This window comes from Lissotriton helveticus, chromosome 6 (genome assembly GCF_964261635.1).
Source record: "Lissotriton helveticus chromosome 6, aLisHel1.1, whole genome shotgun sequence".
Lineage (NCBI taxonomy): Eukaryota > Metazoa > Chordata > Amphibia > Caudata > Salamandridae > Lissotriton > Lissotriton helveticus.
In genome coordinates this window covers 360,884,828-360,908,964 of record NC_136067.1, presented here as the reverse complement: position 1 = coordinate 360,908,964, position 24,137 = coordinate 360,884,828, and positions in this window count along the sequence as shown.

Here is a 24,137-nt window from a genome sequence, read left to right as displayed (position 1 = left end):
AGTTCACGGACAGCAACTTTTTTCAGCAAGCCCCTAAAATATTTTTCTACATATTTTTTCACCGGGACACTGATCTTCTGCTTAAAGTAAGAAACTATTCCTAGAGAACTAAGATTTCTATTTTTTTAGATACTTTATAGACTTTATATAGACTTTAGCTGCCCGCTGGTATGTTCACAATATATTTTATGTGATGAAATGGTTTCGACTTTTTTTCTGTATAGCCATATTAAGAGCCATTTCATGTGTATTTCTCATATACCAAAAAGCAATAATGCATAACAATGCATGTTTACTTTTGCATTTAATTCATAGCTTAAGTGCATACTATATATATGACTGCAATTTTTCAGTATATTTGAAAATTTCAAAATGCATTTATGTATTTTGGGGTGGTAAGTTATACACTATACTCTATAGTATGTTGTACTATGTTATACTATGCATAGATTAGTAGATATGACCATAGTTAGCGTGGAGTGGGTGTCGTGTATTTCTATAGGTTCTGAATCGATCCCCCTATTCCTGACCCTATTCTGGTTAAACTACCTAGCTAGTCAACTAACAGTCAGCCCATGAGGCAAGAAATCCCCCATGATGCAGATACCGTTATCTGACGCAGTCACACTACGGCACAGGAACGTGTTATCTGATTAGGTCATAACGCTTGAGATCTAATTAGACAAGCGACATTCCTCCAGCCCCTGATAAGGCATACGACGTTCTCATAACAAATCAAACCTATGACAACCTGGATAATCCGTGCGGCCATTGTTTTGATTTCACAGAGAACTTTAGTAAAGAATGTGCTAACGAGCAAGTCGTATGACATCTTTATTGACGTACCTATGTCCATCCTTACGTCAATCCCGGCACCTTTAAGGTATAAATATTGCCGACCTTGCCCTATGCAAACACACGCGTGGTGACAAGACGGAGCAGCCATACTTGCCGAAGCCGAGAGCAGAAGCAGACCCCGCAGGCAGCAGCCCCGCCTTCCTGACGCGCTGAGAGACGCGCTGCTATCTCAAGCCGAGAGACCCAGCACCGGCGCTTCCGGGTAGCCCTCGCAGGCAGCCTGGAATATCGAGAGCAGAGAAAGAGATACCATTCCTCACTCATCCTAACTTCCAGGTACAGAACTGAATAACCCCTCCTAGAGAATTCTTTAGTTATTCACTTGGCAAAAACAAACTTAACTTAAACTGTAACTTTCTATTCCCGCCCACGTATTAGACTTAGGTCAGGTACACGGGGTAGGCGTATTTAGAAACACCAGTTGAGTACGTTTAGTCAAATGTATATGTGTATGTAAATATATTTTAATCATTTTAAAACATCATATGGCTCAGAAACCATATCAATGTTTTTACAATATTATTTTATACTATTGCTTCTAATGTATGCACTTTACTTAACTATAAGTATTGCAATAATATCGATCCATTTCTCTTGTACGAGAAAAGAGACTGATCAATAAATAACATCTTTTATTGAACACGCCCGTCTCTTCCTTTTCTCTACATTCTGATGAGACTAAGAATGCACGTACTGACTGAGTAAAATAATTGCCTTGTGCTCACACGACTCTTGAGATTGACTCTTGATTAGGGGAGAGCAAAGTTGTCATGTTCTATGGTTGTCAGAAACTAAATCCCTTCTTGTCTAATCAGGGAAGTTAATCCTTCCTTGAACATTCGAGAAAGTTTCTAGCGAACTCTGAGCTTAGCTGGCAAACCCAAAAATTAAGTCTAGCATCGACAGTAGTAGACCTAGTTAACGTCTGGCCTAGGCCTTTACTGCTGTAGGTACTATTCCAATGCGCAGAGCCTATTGGGAAAATAGGAGCTACACTACACTGGTATTTTTCAGTAATTTTTTGCTTTGACGAGTAATTTTTGAGAAAGCCCACCCTGAGACGAGACATAGATATCGGGAATCCTCTTTTTTTGTCCACCCAGATTATTGCCATACAATGGTGGAGCACCGGTGGTGCCTTCAGCAATTAATTAAGCCCTTTAAGGAAGCTGGTTTTGTAGCCTATCTGCTGGCGCCAGCTAGATTTAAAACCATAGACAGAGGGTCTATTAATTTGTTTTACCTCTGAGATTCAATCTAGAGAGTATCTGTGTGGTTTGTCAGCCAATAAAAATAATGTTTAGCTCATTGGTTTAAAAAAGAAATTATCTGTAAATTCTGTAAATCGCTGCTTGGCTGTGTCCTCTCCAGATTATCCAGGTAGTTTGTGATAAATGGGCCCACAGGAAATGTAAAAGTCCGCCTGGTGGATGAGCAAAAGATATATTTTTTAACGTTTTTCTTTTGGTTTGGTGGAGGATGGGTCGGAGGGGGAGGTGGGTGGCGGTACCTATCACAAGTCACCATCACACAGACCTTGATGGGCCTGGTTTTCTCCAATGGAGGGGGAAAGGAAGGTTGGAGGTTGGTGGGGGCTGGTAGGGTGGAGTTTTTTTTAGGGTGGGCTGATGCAGGGGTAGGACAGGAGAAAGAATGCCGGTTGACACTGCATGTAAAAAGCAGCAAGTATGTTTTAGTAAGACTGTTTACACTGCATGTAAAAAGCAGCAAGTATGTTTTAGTAAGACTGTTTATCTTGCGCCACTCAAGCTCAGGAAGGCCCATCAGCCTGGTGATGGCCCATCAAGATATGCAAGGCACACATCAGCTCCCTTTGTGTCTAAAGCCAGCCGTCAGCCAGCCCACACATGGATTCTACAGACAGGCAAAGGCACAGAATGGTTAAGCAAGAAAAAAAAACACTTTCTAAAAGTGGAATTTTCAAAAGGGCAATTTAAAAACCAGCTTCACCAAAATATGTATTTTTAAATTGTGAGTTCAGAGACCGCAAACTGCAAATCTTTATCTGCTCTCACTGGGAAATTACACTTAAAAGATGTTTCAAGACAATCCCTGTGTTGCCCAATGGGACAGATAGTCTTTGCAATAGTGAAAAACGATATTAGCAGTATTTCACTTTTAGGACATGTAAAACAGACCAGTACAAATCCTACCTTTTAAAAAACACTGCACCCTGCCTATGTAAATATAAATGTAAATGTGTTGTGTTTGTAAAGCGCACGGCTGCCCACGCGACGGGGCGTCCCGGCGCTGCACTCATACCGCTGTGGAACCCTTCCTGGCTTTTCCATGTGAAATGTCTACTCCTGGGCACCCCCAAGGTGAAGCCAGGCATCCAAGCGCTGCTGGGGCCGTTGTGGAGATTAAGCAAGCTATTGCCCAGAGTCACAGAGTGGGACCCATGATTAGACTAGGCACCCAGGCGAGAATTATCAGGTCCGGGGAGATTGAGTCCAAGAGCCGCCGAGGAGGGAATTGAACCCTGGTCTCGGGCCAGACCTCTGCATCAGGGTCTGCCGCTCTAACCATTGAGCCTCGCTTCTCCACTATGGGGCTACCTTGGGCCTTGGGCCTATTTTAGGGGTGACTTACATGTAGTAAAAGGGAAGGTTAGGGCCTGGCAAGTGGGTGAACTTGCTAAGTCGAAATCGCAGTTTACAACTGCACTCACAGACACTCCTGTGGCTCTGAGATATGTTTGCAGGGCTACTCATGTGGGTGGCACAATCAGTGCTGCAGACCACTAGTAGAATTTGATTTACAGGCCTGCGGCATACCTGTTGTACTTTACGAGGGACTTACTAGTGAATCAAATTTGTCAATGATGGATAAACCAATCACCAATACAATTTAGACAGAAAGCAAATGAACTTGCGAACTGGTTAGCAGTGGTAAAATGCCCAGAGTCCTAAAGCCAACAAAAATAAGACAGAAAAAATAGGAAGAAGAAGGCAAAAAGCTTGGGGAGAACCCTGCAAAAAGGGCCAGGTCCAACAGCCCCCTAGCAATGCAGATTTATATTATGTTTAGATATTGAATTTTACCCATTCACAGCTCCTGTATTCGCTGGGGAGAGAAGTATTGTACTAGCGTTTTATACCAATCACTTCAGAAATTGAAACGTGGCATCAGCTCTTTTTTTCCTGCAATGACTAAGCAATCCCACGTAAAAAGTGGATCAAACCTGTGTGTCATATCATGGGAATCAGATAAGGTGAATCTCTGCATGGATCAATGGATCATATGTAAGAAATATTTAGATTTTGATATTGATCACTTCTCTTCAAATAATTGCTGAACTTTCTATTAGTCTACTATTACCCTACTTCATATTTTAAATTATTAGCACTGTAAAAATCCTTGATGCATATATTTTTATATAAGGCTAACGCTTATAAAGTCTCAATGAGAAGTATGTTCCTGCTTATCTCCTTAGCTGTTTTACATTGGAATTGTTTATATATATATTAGTGTCCTTGCATAATGTATCATAGCTTTCTAGTTTTTATGTGATTCATTTTAGATAATCTGAATGAAAGTTTGCAAATTGAATCTCAGATTGATAGAAATATAACTGTGCTCAATATTGTCGCAATATGTATATAACAATTTAATTCCAATTTATATTTCACGTTTCACTTAATCTTGCAATCTCCAAGCATGTTTGCTATTTCTAGTTATGATGTGTTTCTGTATATTTTTCCTGTAGCATATAAATCTTACATAATGCATACTTTGAAATGAGTTGCCTCCATGTGTTTGCAACAGGCCACAATTGAGAGCTATTGAGTTTAAGCTGAAGTCTGAGTGAATTCTCACAGTGCCTGCAAGTGGGTCAAGAAGGTGTTAAGAATAGATGGTCGCCCAATCCTTGGCTTCACTTCATTGCGGACTGTTCAATGATCACGTAATATAGTTGCACTTTTCATTCTGTGCAAATGTGTGTGAGGGAGGTACACAGCTCTCAAATGTATGACAAAGCGAAAATAAAAGAAAATGCAGGGGCATATTAGCAACAAATAGCAATAATTATCGCTAAATGTGCTTAGCGCATTTTTTTTAATCGCCGGCTATCGCTGGATATTATCGCAGAGATAAAGTGCTATTAACAGTGTTTATCTCCAAAGCGATAAAATATCCGGCGATAGCGGCTCAATGCGTGAATATCGCTGGAAATCCAGCGATATTCAGGCATTATCGCTAATGGGGACTTACCCTGAATATCCACCTCCCATTGGATATACAGGTTAAGAAGTGGTCTGAGCAGGCGTTTGTTGATATTCGCGCTTAGCGCAAATTTTTTTATCGCTTCGCCTGCCTTGCTAATAGGCGATAGCTGTGTTAGCGACTGCTTTCAGTCGCTAACAGGTTGGGTACGCCCACTTTGCTTGTCATTAGCGATAAATATCGCTGACATACAAAGCGGGCCCAAAACCTGTAGCTATCGCCTACAAGCTGTCGCTAACTGCTGTTAGTGACAGCTTGCTAATAGGGCGATAAAAATATTGCCGCTTTCGCGGGAAAAAGTCTTGCTACAGCGGCGATATCGCCCTTGCTAATATGCCCCGCAGTGTTTACAAGTGAGAGGGTTCATTATGTGTTTGGGATGGTGATATGAAGGAAAAGCGAGGAATTGCATTCAAGAGAGTGTGAAAAAAAGGATGCTGAAGAGGAAATAAATGAGGTCTAACCTATGGATGGAGGAGATGTGGGTAGATAAAGGATGTACAGGTCTAACATTGAGTGAACATAACAGGAATAATTAAGAAACTCTGATGACCACTTCCACAGGCTTTAGTAATGTTTAATTTGCTGTCTCATAATTAAAACATTTTTCATATTAATTGATTGACAAAGCCATTAGGTCTGTCTGGATTTAACATCAAAATACTGGTGACACAAACATTTTGTTTACATGTTTCAGCCATGCCCTTAATTACATGGGCCCCCATTTTAGAGAAAACCCCAACTTTTTTCATTTCCACACTAAACCATGGAGTTGGTCACATTTATTGTATGTACCATACACGCAGGAGTTGTCGTCTGTTCGATTTCAAAAACGTATTTATTGCCCGCTTAAGCTCTGAGATTCGCTCCATTTAAATATTCTGTAAATTGAAAGGTATTATTTAGTATTCACATCCTTCTCTATTTAGCCTTTTTGTGTTGTCGGTCCCGCTTTTGTGAACACAGAAGAGTAAATCTGTCTTTGTTACTACCGAATGTGTGTGATTGATGGTTTGGGACAAAGAAATGAGCTCACAGACAACTTGCATTTCCTCAGCCTTCATTATTGCTGACTCTCTTGATTGATCGATGGAAGTTTGGGTTCCCTACTCAGAATGCTAATGTACCTGGCCTGTTATTTTTTGTCACTCTGCAGTTTTAAAAGCCGCAGAAGCCAATGATTGTTTTGTACTTTTGGGTATCTTGTTTTATTGCTTTCTCAAGTGAATCGATGAGGGTTCTGCTATTTCCGAGACGTGTTCTTTATCAAATAAATTAGAATCTCATTGTTTACTTTGAAAATGAGATTGAGAAAGATAATGAAAACACATTATTCAGCACAGTGAGGCAAAGGCCCATGCCACTGTTTGAACAAAACTTTTGAACTCCTCAGATGGAAAAGGAAACGAAAAGGAACAGTATTGATCGAGCCCTAAGAAAAAACAAAAATAGCTGATCCACTCCGAATAACAAATTCTTGTAAAATACAAAGAGGGCTGTGGCAGGGCATTAAACATACATTTTAGAAAAATTAGTTAACCTGTCCCTTCGGTGCATCATCTGGTAATGAAGGATTGCCCACTTGTTATCCTGAAATAAAAGGACTTATATAAGGCTGGTGTGTCATCGTATTGCATCACACTCCGCCTCCTCATTCCCTCACCGCCCCTCTACAAAGAGTAAGGCATTAGAGCAGTGGACTTCAAACTTTTTATTGGCGCCACCCCACAATTTTTTATTCTATTAAAATTGACAATGTTTAAATATGTCCAGACATACTTAAACTTTACAGTTAAGCTTTGTTACCGTTGTAAAATGCAATCAAATACATGATTGCTAAACATACTATTCTGGTCAGGCACACCTTACTTAGGGCCAGATGTAGGTGGCCAAATACCGAGTGGTAATGCAGAAATTCACAGAATTCCTGCGTTACCGACCGTTATTTGGCTGAGAGCAATGTAGGTGAATTTAAACCTACTTGCAAAATAAGGAATTGCAAAATTGCGATTCCTAATTTTGGTCTTGCATTTAAGGAATCGGAAATTGAGATTTCCTTAAATACAATGTAACTATAAAGTACAAATAAAAGTGCACTTCAGCCTTAAGGAATCGCTAATTACCACCAACTTCAAGTTGGAGGTAATTAGCGATTTCCTTTAAAAAAGCATTTTTTTGCTTTTTTAAAAGTGCCATGTGGCACACATTCATGCCCTTAGTGCAGTGGTTCCCAAACTTTTTCAATCAGCGGTTCCCTTGACATATGGGTCGTTGGCTGCGGCTCCCCATTATGTTACTTTTTTGGGGCGGTTGCGGTGATATAAATCCGGCCTCTGGATTGCTTTCATTTTTTTCTCTGAAAATTATTGGGATGATGGTATTATAATCATAGATGTTATCCCCGGTATACCATGTCAGTAGAACCGCATGACCCACAGTGCAAAGAGATGTCAAAAAGTCAGAACTGGCTGCTGTTAAATATGACAGAGGTCCTCCAGATCAGGGCAAGGAAACTGATTTTACTTTAAATACTACTAGAATATATTTAAAAGCAGCTTTACTGCCAATCAGCAGGGTTTCATAACATGCTGTGCTTTTGCATAGGGATGGCATGGAAAAACAGGCTAAAAGTATAGAAAGATGTGGTAGACAGGTTTTGTACATACAGTGCATAACGGGACAAAGAGACTAATTCAAAGTTAGTAAAAAAAGTGGTTGAAAAAAACGGTGGGAAAGGATGTACAAAAAATGAAGAATGCGAGGGTGGATTGTGAAAGATGATTGGGTGAAGGTGAAGTCAGGATGAGTAGGGCAAGGATTATCATAGTTCAAGATCATTATAAAATAGTAGGGATTGGAACAATTGCTTTGAATTGGAAATGGGCAGAAGGAAAATGGGAACGAGGGTGCAGTTATGAAAATGAAAGAAGATGATGGTTGTACTAAGGGCGCATAGGTGAAGGACTTTGAATTCAAGGGAGGTGTAAGGGAGTCCCCAGGGTTGAAACTGGTGTTGGAGATTATGGCGCAGAGAATGCTGAAGCAGTGTTTATTATTATGCAGAGAATTAAACCAAAGCGAGCTACGTGTGCTGATTTTGGTTTAGAGTTTGTTTTACATTTTAAAGGCAGATTTGTACATCATCCGCTCTTATCTAGGCTGTCAACTGTGTGGGCTAGTGAACTTTCAAGTTTCTGCTCATCACGCATTTATTTATAATCGATGAAATTGTGAACCTAAGTATGGTTTCCTTCACCCCTTTTTTTTCTTTTGTTTTCGTGTTGTTAAAGGTTTATACAAAGAATGGGGGGTGTTAAACTGGGACTATAACCTCAAGACTCTGGAAATCAATGAATTCCACAATGAGATTTTAAAATGTTCATAGAGGCTCTCTTTGAATCACAGTGGGATTAGTCAGTGTGTGCCCGTGTGATGCCACTCTGCACGTTACAGAGCCAAAACACACTGCGTTTATTTTTAGCTGGAACCCGGTCATTAATTTAATTTCACTATAAAAAAAAGTGATAGAGATTTAAAATGGTTTTAAAATGTAGTGGGACTATAGAGCAGTTCACGAGATCAGTAATGAAAGTAGTACAACTAATGTCTAGTAGGCACCACTGACTGTGACCTCACTGAGGCGCCAGTACTTCACTTGATGTCTATGGCTTGCTCTTTTTCTGCTTCATGGGGGTGCCAGAGACCCGCAGTGTGGTTTCATTAGCAAATGGGTGCAGCCTGACACTGTGTGCTTGCTTCTCAAAGCATATGTTTAAGAAAACCATTACTTTTGAGAAAAGGAACAAAGTGCTTACTATAAATTTGAGTGAAAGTGCCTGCTTTTCAACGAACCTCTTGAAGCCCCCCGTGCTCTTCTCGCCACTTACCATTTCCCTAAATCTCACAATATTGTTTCAATAGTTACTAGGTAACTAAAGCCACAGAAGCTAGTGCCATCACCTCTCTGAGTGCCAGAAGGTAGAGGAGTCTCAGATCAGGTCTGAGCTCATCTCTTAAGGTAGAAAGGAAAGCCGCTTTCGTTTTTTACCTGCACATTCAGAGAAAGTTTACTGACGCCTCTGTGTCCGCTCTGTTCCCTCTCAAGTTCTCCAGACAGTACAGTCTGCTGACCGTCACAGGACAGACACTTCAATGAGATTAAACCAGCATGGTGTTATTTTCAAGTCTCTTTCTTCATGTGTAATCAGGGTGCCGTTCTATGCCCCGAATGACTACTGAATACTGTGTGCCTTTATCTATAAATCTTTTATACACGCTTTAGCCTCATCGTAGCACTATAAATTACAATACATGCTTCTGTTAATTTACCACACACTATCTTGGTACTCATCTGTTCACGGCGCCCCTGGCTCGCTTCCACGGCGCACCAGGGCGCCACGGCGCACAGATTGGGAATCACTGCCTTAGGGCATGTATGTGCGCCACTGCACATTTCAGGGATGCAACAGGGTGTCCTTTTGACACCCTGGCACCCTTGAAATAGCTCCCGCTATTTGCGACTCTTTAACACCGAATCGCAAATAGTGAATATCTTCCCATTCATTTCTATGGGCCTCCTAGCCTCCTCCTTATTAACGAATTTCAATTAGCGATTCGTTATTAAGGAATATTAAGGAATCGCTAATATTTTAGCGATTCCTACCCATTTTCAATTTTGCGAGTCCTTAATAGTGAATCAGTGAAATTCGCTATTAAGGACTCGCACATTTGAATTGACCTAAATCTGGCCCTTAATGTGTAATAGTATCCACAGTGTGATTACTAGAAATGGGATTGGAGGGATTTGAAGCATATTTGGAGTCACTTCCCTTTTGACACATACTGCCAGCTAGGATATAAATGAGCAAAAGATGTTAGTGATGCATTACAGAGAAGCTTCCTTCCGCAAATGTTTTACGCTTAAAACAAATAACTGTTATCAGAATAATGCTTCTGACCTGGGCCTGACCTGGGGTCACTTGAGGCCCCGTAGGGGCGCCCGCCCTTCTGTTTGAAGAACCCTGCATTAGAGTATCAGAAGGTGATGGGGAAGGTAGAGCTGCCTACAGAAGAATATCATAAAAAGAGTTAAAGCAAGCAGGGCATACGAAGAGTCTACCAGTCAGGAGAGGAAGAAGAGAAAGGCTTAAGGAGGAAAAAGATACACCTATTATTGTGCACATATTAGCTGAATTGATTCATCAAACAGTTCCCAACAAGCAACGCTTCACAGGGCACATAACCCCGACGTAGCTTCCTTCCCTAAAAATGTCCTACCTGCTCACTCTTGAAATAGGCCAATCAAACAGGATGAGCACACAACAAGTGACAATCAAGAACAATTAAGCAGCTATTGCATCCCCATCAGTTAATGCAGTATGTACACAGTCAGGGCTTTTTGTTCTTGCCTTTCGAATAGTCCTCTCAGTATGAAGTACCACACGAGAGCGCCACTCCAAACACCATGGAACAGCACCAGGTGACAGAGGGAGTACACCTGGACATATGCTTGGCCTTGGCATAGATATGTTAGGCAGAAGGATCTCAAGAAGGCCATCCCACCATGCACCACCAAAGAGCCTCCCTGTTAGACCTGGCACTTTGGCGTGAGTTTCCCTTCCACTTTTTGCTGATGTGCCTCGGATGTTTTTGCTGGTGTCCGCTGCTCAGGGCACTGCGCCATGGCCAATCCGTGCCGCAGTGCAAGTGCTCCCTATGTAAAGTGTAACTGTGATTGGTATACCTGATTGGGTCATTGGATTTACTGCCAGCCCCTAAACCTTCCCTTAACTTCATATTAGCCACCCCTATGGTAGGCCCAAGGGCAGGGTGCATTGTAGGTATAAGGTAGGACATGCTCTGATGAGTGTGGCATGTCCTAATAGTGAATTACTGCCAAATTCGTTTTTCACTATTGTAAGGCTACCTGTTCCCTTTAGGCCAGGTGGGCTGCTGGAATTATTACACTCTATAATCCCAACAGGCTCAGGGAACATGGTAGAAAATAAAGTTTAGTATGCCTGAACTCAGAATAATAAAAGACTTCTTTTAGTAAAGTTTATTTTAATATCCTGTGTTTGCAAATGCTACTTTTAGAAAGTTAGCATTTGCTTGCCTAACCATTTCAGCCCGCCTCTGCTAGTATGTGTATCTGGCTGTCTGGGATGTGTGAGTGACAGGGCTGGGGGATGACGGGTGGTGAATGCATGGATTACACTTTAGTGGGAGGTAGGAGTGCCCCTGGACTCTTAATCAGGCTGTGCTCTGCCACCACAATGCTGGCTCCGCCCCCTGGGGAGCAACTGATGACTCAGCCTGCACCTGGCCCAGGAAGCACTGTCATCAAGGTACTCCTGGCTGCCCCTGTCCACACAATGTTGGCTCCACCTCCCGTGGAGCGTCTGATGTGCCTGCCCCTCACACTGAAAGCAGAAACCAGAAGTACACCCAACAAGTACTCAGAGACTGAAAGCAGTTATGCAAAGGCCCCCCTGGCCTGAGAAGACAAAAGAAATGCTGTATAAAAGTAGGAGCCCTGCTCCTTGTAAATAAGAATCCTGTTTCCCACAAAGAACCTCTGCCCGACTAGAAGGAGAAGAAGATGCTGGAAGGACTGGCCTGCTGCTTGCCTTGCTGAGAAAGGAGAGGAGAAGACTTTTTGAAAGACTTTGCTGACTTGTGCTTTGAAACATTCTCCAAGGGCTTGATTGAGCTTGCCCCCTGATCGGAACCCCAGGACTAGTGGGTTCTTGGTACCTTCGCTCGTCCTGCAACCTCGAGCCGTGTGTGCCTCCCGCCGGAGGAAGACTGCGCCCCTCCTCGCCCCTCCTAGGGCTGCGGCACTTGGGAGCTTGCCTGCCTTTGTCCCCGTGAGAGCCTCGCTCCGATCGGAGTCGCTCTCTGCCCCCGGGCTAGGCTGCCTGCTCCTCTGCCCCTTGCCTATCAATAGGAGCGCGCTGAGAGCGCCCTCGCCCCTCCCGCCGGAATTCCAGTGGCGATAGTGATCTACGCCGGGACCCGCAGCCCGCACAGACCGTGCCCTGCAGTGCCCGCATCGCTACCCCCAAGTGTCTACAAGCCGCGCCGCCCCCCTCGTGGAGACCCCAGTACCGTCGTACTCGGAGTCGAGGGCCGCGCCTGCTTGTGTGCCCACACCCGCTGAAGTCAGGATCCGAAGACACCCCTGAACCGGCCGAGCCGCATTGCCGTGCGCAACTCGACCTACCGAAATCAAGAAAGAAACCTTCACCACAGTTCTACACCGGGCTAGGGGCCCGCAACGTTTGTTTTCCCCTTCCTTGCTCCAGTCAAAATGTGAGTAACACTGAGCGTTCCCAGTCTGGCGAACGTTGAGTACGCGGCGTACGAGTGCTCACGCCGGATGCGTGAGCCGTGATAGGGTGCTTGCCCATTCACTGCGCTGAGGACACAGATGTGCTGCGAAGCGCTAGATCGACCCAAGACTGGCCGGGTGGTCCTAATAGAGCAAGAAGGGAGCCCTGTTGGCTGGAGAATCGTAAGAGAACTGTGAGAAAGGGAACTAGTGTTGAGAAACATCTGATCTGTAACAGGAGAAACGCTTGCCTAATTCTAATCTTGTGGCCCAAAGAAAACGTTATTTGTCTTGTGATAAGTCTGATCTGATATATATATTTTACATAAAGGAACGTATTTTTATATATTCACAGCCTGGTTTCCATTTGTGGGGGGATTGGTACAGTTTACTGTGTGTGTTATTACAAATGCTTAACTGAATAACGCCTGAAGAATAGCCTTGGCTGCTCACGCCACACACCTAGAGGGTGAGCAAGGGTAATTCTAAGGGGTCATCCTTCGCCCTGACTTAGAGGAGAGGGTCCCTGTGTGGAAAATTAGTACGGTTTGGTAAACATTATCTGCGCCATCTTGCCTTTTCCCCTGATGCCACACTTTTTGTCGTGCGCACCCGCCATTTTAGGTGCCTCGATCAGAACCACCCTCTGCACGCCGCTGGCCCCCAGCACAGCCCTTCGCCCTCACAAACCCCCCCCCGCTCTCGCACGCCTTGGGTCATAAACCCCTCTTCAGCGCAGCTCTGCCTCAGAACCCCATCCTGTTCCCAGCGCGACACCTCCCTTCATTCCTTTCATGGTCCCAGGCCCTTTGATGCAAACCCCCTTTCCTGTGTGCCCGTTTGTCTTCCTCGTTCCCAGGCCGCCACCTAGCTCTGCGGATACTGTTTATTGCCCCCCCCGTACAGTAGGAAGCTTCCCCCAATTAAAGGACCCTCGAATTGATCAAAGCCCCCACCCTATGATATCCGATCAACCTCACACATTCCGTGAATCGGCGGAATGTCCAGCTGCGCGATAATCATCACCTATTGTGACCGGGGTGGGGACTTCAACTGTAAATGCGTGTGGGAACGGGCCTGAAGGGGAGATTCCGAGAATGTCCTTTCATACTTCAAAGCATTACAAGAATGTGTTACCTGCAATAAAATTCATAAACTGTGTATAAGAGGCCAGGCCTCAGAGATGCGGTTAGAGCACCTCGTGACGATACTTGCTGTCCGAACTGATGTGTTCTCCTCCGGAGAGAATAAACCTTTGTTTCCTGCCTTCCAGTCTCCAGCGCCTGCCTCTTCATTGGTTAATATCTTGTGGGTTTAAGAGGCGACACCGCCGGGCAATACTTAAGGATCTTTTATTCTGGTTGGTAGCCTGACCTTTTTACAATTGGCGTCCCAAACGTGGGGCCCATCAGTGACTCGTGGATCCAGTGGGAGAGGTCCTGACGACGGAGTGAATGACTGCAACGATCGGGAGTGCACCTGTCCGATAGACCCTCGTCTGACAGCCGATCATCCGAACTTCACTGGTTCCGAACAGACCTCTCTCTCGAGTGATCTACGGTCCTGACTGGGAACCATCAGGAGTGCCGCGAGGATTACGAAGAAAAGAGGACGATCGGGCGCTGGATTCGGAAGACAAGAAACTGTCCATGCGGTCCGGGTAAGGTCGTGTAAACACGACGAATTGCGAAATGATTATTTGAATTGTTTAGAAAATACTAGTATTACTCTTTGTTAATTTATTTGGAGATCCACTGTCTGCAAACGGAGAAACAACAGGCTCTCCCTTTGCAAGCAGTGGAGGATAGGTAATGCAACCGTTGCGCCTATCTTTCTCCCCCACTGATTAATTACTTGAAACTGAACTATTGTTCGCAGACTGTTTTCTGGAGATTCTCTGTCTGCAAACAGGAAAGAGCTCCCTCCCCCCCCTTTTTACAGATAGTGAAAGGGTAGGTAACGCAGACCTTTGCGGGCCTACTTATTCTCCCCACTGAATTGTTTTGACCGAACGTTGACTATTTGATATTGGTTCATGAGGTATTCACTGCCTGCAAACAACGTAGAATAGGAATATTCTGTCTAGTCTTTGCACGCAGTGATAAGATAGGCAGTGCTGACTTTTGTCCCCGTTGTGCTCCGTCATGTCTGTCTTTTCCCCACTGATTGGTAGCCTGTTTAGCCCGGACCGCTTATTAGAGATGAACCATCCGGCTCCACTGGAAGGCACCCCTAATAAGGACATGTTCATGAAGCATGGATTGACCGCTATAGCCTATAACAAGCTGTGGCATAAATATACGAAAAAGGATCGAGAAAGTCAGTGGCCACTGATAGGATCCTTCGATGATGACAAAATAAATGCGCTAGAAACAGCCCTTGGTAAAAACAAGACAACGCCCACTATGCTTGATAGTTTCGGCATGTGGCGCAAAGAAACTGAACAACGTAAAAAGAAAACTGAGAGTAGGTTGGGAAAAGAGCTGCGAAACTGCGAAAAGCAGCCCACCTAGCTGCTCAGAAACTAGAAGGAGAGATAAAGGAAAGAGAGAAAGCCAAACAGAAACTAGAAATGGAAACATCAAGCCAGTGTCCGGTTAGAACGTCCTCCATGCTCTACCCTGACTTGCCCTCGAGACAACGAGCCAACGATGATCTGCTGTTAGGTCCTCCGACCATCTACATACCCCCTCCATATGCCCCTTCCCAACCCTTAGCACAGCACTCACCACCCCCAGGTACAAACGAGGGTAGCGCCACAGCTTCGGCCCCCATGGCCTCTGGGCCGGCCGAACCCCTTGTATTAAATACTACGCAAACGACAACGTTAGGCGACCCCGAGACCCGAAGGGCTGATTCTGCAAGAACAAACAGACTAAGCAAAGATGAGCGAACAGGGATCGACAAGATAGCAAGGACACTGGTAGAAAGGAAGGAAGATGAAGGGTACATCACGGATATGTTTAACTCGTATACAGGGAGTCACAGACGACATTTCACCGTACGACTGTGTTACCATGTCTTGAACGCATACGAGGACCGATATCGAGACAAAGGTCCCGAGAGCCTAACGACTCTGTACCGGAAGGTCGATATCGGGGATGAGGGCGAGTGTGATGTGACGGACCTCCTTACGCGTACGCTTGAGGTTTTCCGCCACCTCACTGAACGAGAATCGGGAACTAAACCCACGACATCCGTAGCGACCGAACCACAAACTGAGCAATCTAACACCATGATGCCAATACGAGAGGCTGCCCCTTACTGGGTTCCTCCACGAGGTGCAGGGACTAACGATGATGCAAACCACCAAGATGCAAAAGGAAGGGTAGTGTACAACTGGGTCTACCAGCCATGGGACCGACAAGAGATTCTGACATTCCGGAAATCTCTGCCTGACCTACGTAAAAACCCCACTGCCTTCTATACTGAATTGGGTACAGCCCTAGGTTCAACGATTATGACCCTGGCTGACATCGACTTGTTTTTCGGGTTATGTCTACCAGCTGATGTGTGGAAGCAAATCCGGAAAGTCGACCACCTTGAGCTGTTCGGACATACCTGGTCACAACTCGATAACATTGACAAACAACGAGGACCTGGACAAAAGCCTTTGAAATCCATTCTAGACCTTCCAGATAAAATCGTACAGAAATTAAAAACCCTGATTCCAGAAAAGAAAGTGGACTGGTCGATAGTAACGGCCTGTCGCCAGAAACCCCAGGAGGATGTATCGGAATACTTCTCCCGGTTTGAAACGGTGTTCTCCGATTACAGCGGCCAGGACATGACCACTGCAACCGGACACCATCTGTTTGTCCAGAATTATGTTAAGGGTCTGTCATCAGAGGTCTCCCAGAAACTGCAGGCTAGCGAGAGTAGTTGGGCAGCCTCCAAACCTACGGCTATCCTCCAGATGGCCCAATATTATGAACATCAGAAAAATGAAAACGATAGGGCGACAGAGAAAAAGAAGAAGGACTTGAAAGAGAGGGTGATGATGGCCCAACTGCAAGGGGTGACTATAGGACGAGACCAATACCGGGGAAACTATCAGACGAACGCCCCTAAGGCTGCATTTCCCCAGGACCGCACTTTGACTCCCCACAGTGGACGTACAGACCTTAGAGAGGACCAGTGCGCTTTCTGCAAAGGAACTGGCCATTGGAAATCCCAGTGCCCAGTTCTTCTGGAAATAATCAGAAACAAAGACCCCAAGGACATAGCAAGTGGACCGAGAAATAAGGGACAACAGCGAGGGCCCCCTAATGACACGACTAACGATAGATCAGGCAGACCAAATACATTTGATCGACCCAGACAGAACCAATACCAGCAATCTGACTACGATGACGCCCACAACTTTGCATAGGACTGCCAAGGGCAAGGGAGGGATCCAGTCGAGCTCTATGTTGACCAGCAAGGCCCTTACGTCACTGCTAAGGTCCTGGGTACCAAGTCTCCATTTCTGGTAGACACTGGCGCAACACGTAGTGCGTTATCTAAACGACTGATTCCGGGGGCACCCTTGTCTGGCTCACTTATAACATCGACAGGTTTCGATGGAACGCCCTCCACTAACCCTTTGTCCGCCCCGATCCTCTTTGACGTAGAAAACAACACCACTGACACCACGTTTTTGCTTTCCTCCAATAGCCCTGACGCCAATATGGGACTTGACTTATTGAAACACTTCCGAGCGACGATCAGATGTTCCCAAGACGGAGTTCGAGTTTTCCTTTACGACAACCCCGTTCTGCTTAGACATTGCCCTCCCCGACGCATGTTTTCCATCTCCGACGCTGACACATCCCTGCTTGACACTCTGCCTCCGTATCTATGGGCCAAGGCGGATTCGGACGTAGGGCGCATGTTGATTGACCCAGTGCACATTACTGTCCGACCAGACGCAACACTCCCAAAACTTCCGCAATATCGGATATCGCCCGAGGGCGAGAAGGCATTGGTAAAGATTATTCAGTCACTGATAGACGCAGGAGTGGTAGAGGAAGTGGTTAGCAACGTTTGCAACAGCCCTATCTTGCCCATCATCAAGAAACAGGGAGAGGGAGATGAGAAAGCATACCGTTTTATCATTGACCTTCGAGAGATCAACAAAGTGGTGGTACCCCAGTACCCTGTGGTCTCAGACATCACCACCATCCTGACGTTGATTCCTTCTACTGCCACCACCTTCACTGTCATTGACCTCAAAAACGCATTCTTTTCCATCCCCATCCACCCAGACAGCCGATATCTGTTCGGCTTCACCCTAAAGGCCCGCTCATATAGGTTCTGCCGAGCACCCCAGGGCTACACCGAAAGCCCTAGCATCTACAGCCAGGCCCTCAAGAGACAACTGGATCAAGTCCAGTTACCCGATGGAGTGGTGTTAGTGCAATATGTCGATGACATCCTTTTGGCAGCCGACACCACTCCATTAGCAGTTACAGCCACCATTCAACTCCTGCACTTCCTTGCGGAAAATGGCCACAAGGTCTCCAAGAAGAAGTTGCAATTCTGCCAACCCCAGGTCACTTACCTAGGCCACCTTTTGTCCAAAGAAGGAAGGAAACTCACTCCTGATCGAATCCAAACCATTCTCGAAACTCCTGTCCCTAAGACCCAGAAACAGGTTCGCTCCCTACTAGGCCTCACCTCCTTCTGCCGACAGTGGTTACCAAACTTTAGCCTCGTTGTGAAACCGCTGCTTTCTCTGTTAGGTAAAGACGTCCCCTTCCCACTCCCTTGGACCCCTGAGTGTCAAACCTCCTTCACGGAACTACGAGATGCCCTTTGTTCGGCCCCTGTCCTAGGTACCCCTGATTACACAAAGCCCTTCTCCCTTTACACTCACGAAAGGGAGGGGTGCGCTTTATCTGTCCTGACCCAGGCCATTGGCCCAAAGCAACGACCGTGCGCTTACTTCTCTGCCACTCTTGACCCTGTAGCCAGAGCCTTGCCTGCCTGCCTTCGAGCTGTAGCTGCTGCTGCAATCTCTATCCGACAGAGTGAGGGGATCATACTCTCGAATTCCCTCACGGTACTGGTACCCCATGCAGTTGACACCCTCCTGAACCAAACCAAGACGCAACACCTGACGAGTGCACGACTGACTGGATACGAACTGACTTTGCTTGCACCCCATATCGCCCTGAAAAGATGCACCACACTGAACCCGGCAACTCTGTTACCCCTGCCAGAGAACGATCCCAATGTGCACCCTGTACATGACTGCGTGACTCTTACGGACGAACAGACTAGAAGCAGGGTTGACCTCAGAGACACGGCTTTCCCTGACCCTGACGGGGAGCTGTGGGTGGACGGTTCTTGCATCAAACTCCCCGATGGCACCACTTCCGCTGCCTATGCAGTCACCACGGCTCGAACTGTAGTCGAGACAGCCCGCATCACGCAACGATCTGCCCAGGCAGCGGAACTGATTGCCCTGACACGAGCCTGCATTCTGGCAGCAGGAACCACAGCGAACATTTACACCGACAGCCAGTATGCCTTCGGGGTGGTCCACCATTTTGGGCTCCTTTGGAGGGAAAGGGGATTCTTGACCTCACACGGCACCCCCATTTTGCACGGGGATCTAGTCTCCGCCTTGATCGAAGCTGTCCTTCTCCCCAAAAAGCTTGCAGTCGTCAAATGCCAGGCACACAAAAAGGTGACAGACATCATTGGAAGGGAAATGCGCTAGCCGACATCACGGCTCGAACGACAGCTGAAAATAGGACGACAACCCATATGTACGTGACCAGGTCACAAGCAGAAAAATGGACTGACGCTAGGGACACTATTAGAGACATTCAAACGGCTAGCACACAACACAAGCTGACTGAATGGACACGGGTGGGATTAAAAGATGACGAAGGCTGCTGGCGGACAAGAGACACAAACAAATGGTTGCTACCTGACTCGTACCTGATTCCCATACTGGCTATGGCACACTCCCCTGCCCACATAGGATCAGCCCCCATGATTGAACTTGTCTCCAGAGTTTGGCACAATGATAAAATCACAGATTCCGCCAAACGTCTGGTCCAACAATGCTTGATATGCCTGCAACACAACCCCGGGAAAGGAACTGTAGTACCCCGGGGGGGATTTGGGGTCCCAAATCACCCATTTGAAGTCCTGCAGATGGACTACATCCAGCTAGACAGGTGCCAAGGCCTGAAATATGTACTTGTCGTGGTGTGCGCTTTTAGCAAATGGGTGGAAGCATACCCAACCCGTGACAACACTGCTATGGCCACTGCAAAAGTACAGTTAAAGGAGTTTTTCCCCCGTTACGGCCTTTGTCGTATTTTATGGAGCGATAATGGCCCCCACTTCATAGCCGAAGTCATTCAGTTCATCTTAAAGGGGTTGGGCATCAAGCAGAAATTTCACGCAGTCTTCCACCCCCAGTCTGCTGGACTTGTTGAGCGACACAATGCCACACTAAAGCTTAAACTGGCCAAGATAGTGGCTACCACAGGTCTGAAATGGCCCGACGCCCTCCCACTGGCATTGCTATCGATGCGTTCCACCCCCACCAGACATCACTTAACACCTTATGAAGTTGTTTTCAGTCGACCCATGAGTGTCTGGTCTGCACCGAAACCAACTTCCATTCATGACGTCCCGGACGTCCTAATGTCTGATTATCTGTATAAATTGACTGAAACTCTGTCTGTCATTCATCAGCAGGTGCAGCAGGCCATCCCCGATGCTTCCAGGGGTCCGGGTCACGCCATCCAACCTGGAGATTTCGTGCTGATCCGGAACTTTCAGCGGTCGAAGAGTCTGGAACCCCGGTGGACGGGCCCCTGGCAAGTGTTGATCACCACCCGGACGGCTCTTCGTGTGGAGGGGAAACGGCACTGGCTGCACGCACACCACTGTAAGAAGGTCTCCTCGACCCTGGCCACGACGGAAAACATCGACAACCAAGAAGAGCTCCTGAACAAAGACCGACCGTCGCTAACCTGCTATCCTGATACCGGAGCACTTGAACTTTCAAAATTCTCTGATCCCACTGTGCCATCCAGAGAAGGGTATTTCCTGCGTCGAAAGGAGGGAGCTTCGGCTAAGTAGACCACGAACTAAGTTAAATCTCAGAACGGTGACCCAAAGCAACCAAGGGTTACCTGGAGAGAAGCTAAACTAAGTCTGTGGTTCTGCCCACTACCGAGCACCTTGAAGATGAAGATGATGGAAGCGCCAGATAAGAAGATGATGGAAGCGCCAAATAAGAAGATGATGGAGGCAACAGGAAATACCCACTACAGAAACCCAAGAACAGACAGACTCCACAGCTCAAAGACAATTGCACTCTTCATCGCAATCCTTTTCTGCTTTCTCCTCATGACCACACTCTGGATTGTGGAAGAAAATGCACCTGCTCACGAAACATTCCTGACCACTGCCCAGCCTACCACCATGAAGGAACATTATCTGATTTCGCTCTCTCCTCAACTCAGAGAGAGGCGGAAGGAGTTTTGGAATAACTCTTTCGTACAGCTCCTTCACCAGCACAATCTCGCCACCAATGCCACCAACTGTTGGATCTGTGGGTTGCTGCCCCACGCCACCGGACACTCGATACCATTCATCCCTTCACCCTTCTCAGTTCATGGCTCCTGCCTTGCTTGGCTGATCCTCCTGCAAGAAAGCTATAAGGACAATGCCACCTCCAGCAAAACCGTAACGCATTTCTTCCACGGGGTCTGGCGAAACAAAACAAAGGCACACTTCTGCCCGCAGACCTCCAACGACTCGATCCACATGGACATCCCTGCTAAAGAACGAATTGAAATGCAGGTGTTCAACAATCCAACCAGACCCACCTTCTCCTACCTGCGGAAACGAACGGCTGCCACTCTGACTGTGGCCCTGTCAGTCATCAACGTCACAGGCCACATGTGCATAGAAGGACATGGGACACAGCTGGTAGGCCGCAGTGCTTGCCGTTTTACCAGAACTTTGGACTCCACGGATCCACCTTCCTTTGTGTCGTCCCCAAACATGTATTTCGTCTGCGGCACAAAGGCCTACACCTGGCTCCCCAAAGGCTGGGGGGGCACTTGTTTCATCTCTTTCATCCTTCCTCCGACTTATGTGGCCCCAGCGAATCATCATAGACAAAAACGAGCCAAGGACATTGAGCAAGCCGACTCAACAGGAGCGCAGTTCCTCGATGCTATGAAGGGACTTGTTCCTCTCTGGGGCCCGATGGCAAACAGCCGTGCCATCCGACATCTGACTCAGGCAGTTGAGACAACAATGAACATCACGGCTGGTATCTTTGCTAACAACACCGCCGAACTTCAAGCGGTCCGCTTGGTGGCCCTCCAGAACCGCCTTGTCCTAGATGTGGTTCTTGCAGACCGTGGTGGAGCATGCCGCATTATTGGGTCCAGCTGCTGTACATACATACCGGACAACTCACCCTCAGTGTACAAAGCCATCGAACATCTTCACAGACTCTCTTCAGAAGTCCACCAGGATCAGGAAGAATGGTTGCTTGGTGGTTGGTTCTGGAACACTGTTAAGAACTGGGGCTGGAGACTGTTCACCATTATCCTGATTCCTGTAGTTGTAATATGCGGTCTATGCTTAGGAATTCAATGTCTGCCACCCCTGTGTTCATTATGTGCAAACTGTATTTGCCCTAAGACTGTGGACTTTGGAAACGAACGCATGGGAGCATTATATGATGTCGAGGTTAGGAATTTGATGAAGATTGACATTGAGTAGGCAAGTTGGCTAGATATGTTAAAGGGAGGACTGTGGAAAATTAGTACGGTTTGGTAAACATTATCTGCGCCATCTTTCCTTTTCCCCTGATGCCACACTTTTTGTCGTGCGCACCCGCCATTTTAGGTGCCTCGATCAGAACCACCCTCTGCACGCCGCTGGCCCCCAGCACAGCCCTTCGCCCTCACAAACCCCCCCCCGCTCTCGCACGCCTTGGGTCATAAACCCCTCTTCAGCGCAGCTCTGCCTCAGAACCCCATCCTGCTCCCAGCGCGACACCTCCCTTCATTCCTTTCATGGTCCCAGGCCCTTTGATGCAAACCCCCTTTCCTGTGTGCCCGTTTGTCTTCCTCGTTCCCAGGCCGCCACCTAGCTCTGCGGATACTGTTTATTGCCCCCCCCCGTACAGTAGGAAGCTTCCCCCAATTAAAGGACCCTCGAATTGATCAAAGCCCCCACCCTATGATATCCGATCAACCCCACACATTCCGTGAATCGGCGGAATGTCCAGCTGCGCGATAATCATCACCTATTGTGACCGGGGTGGGGACTTCAACTGTAAATGCGTGTGGGAACGGGCCTGAAGGGGAGATTCCGAGGATGTCCTTTCATACTTCAAAGCATTACAAGAATGTGTTACCTGCAATAAAATTCATAAACTGTGTATAAGAGGCCAGGCCTCAGAGATGCGGTTAGAGCACCTCGTGACGATACTTGCTGTCCGAACTGATGTGTTCTCCTCCGGAGAGAATAAACCTTTGTTTCCTGCCTTCCAGTCTCCAGCGCCTGCCTCTTCATTGGTTAATATCTTGTGGGTTTAAGAGGCGACACCGCCGGGCAATACTTAAGGATCTTTTATTCTGGTTGGTAGCCTGACCTTTTTACACCTGCTTGTCACAAGTGCATACTTGCGCCAACCAGAAACTGCCCCAATTCTAACATTGGCGGCAGCGGTGGGATTTGCGAATTTGCATTTGTAGTTGACATACAGTGAATTACTAATCACCACATAGCGAGAGCAGACCGATAACGCAGCCACAGATTTCCATTTTGATAATTTTGTTGAGACATCTGCCATTGTTGAAGCCATGCCTGGCTCACTCCCTGCTGGAAGAGCACCCTCTGAGATCTCTGGAATTGAAGATGTAGATTGGGAACACGGAGGACTGGAAGGCTACAAAGTAGAGCAATTGAGAGGCTTCTGTGTAAAGTTCAGAGTTGCACACACCGGGTGCAAAAAGAAAGACCAATACATCAAGGCACTGAGAGCCTGGAAAGAGTCTAGAGAACCACAGAATGAGGTGGAAATCATACCACCAGATGGCATTGTGGAGCCCAGCAGAGGCCTGTCGCCAGAGGAGCTGGCAGACAGGGCAGCAGACAGGGCACATGCAATGGAGATGGCAAAGTTAGCTGGACAAATGGAGATGGACAAGCAAAGAATGGCCATGGAGGCGCAGCAACGCCAGCTGGACCATGACCCAAGATTGAAGGAGTTGGAGCTGAGAGGTTTGGGAACAACTCCTTCTGGTGGCAGCACAACGCCGGTGCAGGTAGAGTCCAGGGTGTACATACCCAAAGATGTAGTTAAGGAGTTCTTTTGGGGGGATGACATAGGACAGTGGTTTAGGGCTTATGAAGTAGCCATGTCCTCCCACCGGGTCCCTGACAAGGATTGGGGAGCGGGGTTGTGGGGGAGGTTCCTTAGCGAAGGGCGGGATACCCTACTAGATTTGCCCACTGAAGAACGGAGGGGCATATTACCAAGGGCATTATCGCCGCATTAGCGGGAATTTTTCCTGCTAATGCGGCGATAATTTTATCGCCCTATTACCAAGCTGTTGCTAACACCAGTTAGCGACAGCTTGTAGGCGATAGCGGGCATTTAGGGGCCCACTTTGCATGTCAGCGATAATTATCGTAATGACATGCAAAGTGGGCGTGCCAA